The sequence below is a fragment of the Argentina silus genome, assembly GCF_951799395.1.
Source record: "Argentina silus genome assembly, chromosome: X".
Classification (NCBI taxonomy): domain Eukaryota; kingdom Metazoa; phylum Chordata; class Actinopteri; order Argentiniformes; family Argentinidae; genus Argentina; species Argentina silus.
The window spans coordinates 34,840,153-34,842,899 of NC_139653.1; positions in this window are offsets into that span (position 1 = coordinate 34,840,153).

Sequence of the window (2,747 nt, forward strand, 5' to 3'; positions counted from 1 at the left end):
CACATCGTGGAATTTTAAGAGCCAAAACGGAGAAAGAAAGAGAGCCAAAGAAAGAGAGAAGGGAGAGATGGGAATGTCAGTGACAGTAATCAGAGTGAGTGTCCCACAGGAACAGGAAATCCAGCGGGATCAGGCTACTGGTCCGCCCAGCACACGGAAGCCCCCCCCAGACACACACACACACACACACACACACACACACACACACACACACACACACACACATCCCATTCCCCTACTTCATCCTACCCCAGACACACACCCCGGCGCTAAATTAGCCTGTTGATTGAGACGGCCTCTAAATTTAGCCATGAACGCCCGCTCCCTCCGAGCGGCCCTTGCATCCCAGGCCCTGGATCGGGATTTGCGGAAGAAAAGGTGATTAATCGCTGTCATCCCTGGCACGACAGAAAAGGTAGCGAGGGGGAGCAGACGGGAATGTTGTGGAAGTGGGATAACACGCCAGATGTTGTTGTTGTTGTTGTTGTTGTTGTCAGGGGAAGAAATTGTGTGTGTGTGTGTGTGTGTGTGTGTGTGTGTGTGTGTGTGTGTGTGTGTTTGTGTGTGTGTGTGTGTGTGTGTGTGTATGAGTGCATGTACCATTTATGCTTCAATTAACCCAGGAGATTTTAAGTGGCAAATTCCCATGAGATACGCATGTGCATTATTATGGCCAGTTCTTATTGGGTCACCTAGTTGACCTAAGTTATGGCCTGACATTTGATGGCTTGGGAGCCACTGGTGTCGATGGTGGCTGGATAGGGCATAAGGCATAAGGATAAGGATAGGGCATAAGGGTGGGGGCAGGGGTGATGGTGGGGGCACAGGAGGGAAGGGTGGCTGAGCAACTTGGGGATTAGGGCAGGGGTGAGAGGGAGAGAGAGGGGGGACAGGGGGAAGGACTGTGTGTTCCCCTGCCTGATGACTTCCTGATCGTGCAGACAGAAGAGGTACACTGTCTACTGACACACTGATAAGACCATACAGCCACAGCTGTATGAGCATGTGACCACTCTTTCTCTGTCTCTCCTCACCTACTATGCTCAATTCCCCTCTCATACTTACTTCTCCGGCTCCCCAACATCTATCTTATTCTCTCATTCCATGTATATCTTTCTCATTTTGCTCTGGAGTAATCGGTGATCAAACCTACTTTCAAATGCATCAGTTATTATGCATAGGATGATTCTGTGGGCATGGTGGGCATGGTGAGCCATTGCTATGGAGATAGATTAAAACATTAAGCACAAATGTAATTTACTATCCACACACAAACACCTCTTGATTTGTATTTGTAAACCATTATTTTAATACATGCAAAATTATTTGTAAATACAGCTAAAGATTAGTAAATAAATGCTCTTACATGTGGAAACAAATGAAAGCAGTGACAAACACCTTTCCAATGTTATGAATAAAAGCATTGCTTTTGTAGGCATCCAATAATTTCAATACAACATTTCAGCATTAGTTAATTGTCGAATCTGCATTTGCGGATCAAATTACGCCTGTGGATTTGTGTTCATTTGTTTACAGAATTTTGGCACTAACATTCCGCGTGTTTATAGAGAAATTATCCACAAATGAATTGGCTATCTCCATTCAACTATAAAATCTTGGCGGAAGATTTAGGCTGGAAGGTTTTCTGCAAAACGTCCTTTCATGTTGACTTGGTTTATACAACGTTTTTTTACAACGGTTTATAGTCAGAGGGCTCACTGAGTTTCCATTTAAATGATTTGAACATTGCATTATAAGAATGTCATTGTTGGAGCATGGGTAATGAAATCATGTGAGTGTGGATTACTACTTACTTTAGAATAGAGCTTAAAGATCTGGCTAGGAAATAAATGTAAACCGCTCTAATTCACAGACCGCAGTCTACAAACAAGGACTAATATGTCTATAATAACCAATTTTGTGGTAGTAAACAAGCTTGTATAAAACTATTTTGACATGACAAAGTGCTAGAAATGCATACAGTACATGTGGTCCTCTGTGGCTCAGTTGGTAGAGCATGGTGCTAACAATGCATAGGTTGTGGGTTTGATTCCCACTGGGACCATGTATATGTATGTATAAAATGTAAGCACATTCACTGCAATGTAAGTTAAATGGCATATATTACTAGTGAGTATTATTTCAGGTCACCAGGAGGCATTGTTGAGCATAACACTTAACTTGTGTTGTAGTGGGTTTGCAAATGAAGAGAATTATGTGAAGAGTAGCTCATGAGTTGTTCTTTCAATTTGGAAAAGGACAAATGATTCTGGTCATGGACTTGGACACTTCATAAAAGTATGTCAGACATGGCATATGTGTGTTCGCGAATTATTATTAACTCATAGCGATATAATGTTTTTCAGTTGATTCTGTGTATTTAGGCTTTTTTCCACGTAGTAGGCTATATGGACACAGTACGCTCACAAAGCAAAGACCGCAGTTCGTGTCATTGATTTTTCGCTCTGGCACTGGGAGTTCACAGTGAACAGACTTCACATGATTGAAATGAGAGGTGTCTTAAATCAATCAAAAAGTTTACATGCCATGTGTAATGACAAGAATAAAACAAATCTTTTTTTTTTACTGCCCGTATCCAACAAGTTATTTGTAGTTGCCTACTGACTGTATTTGACTGTTCTTTTTCACCCCTGTCCGTCATATCATGTACTGTAGTTTGCTACAAATGAAGATGTTACACAGGAACGTCTGAGGAACCAAATGACGGCACACAGAGAGGGTAGGGT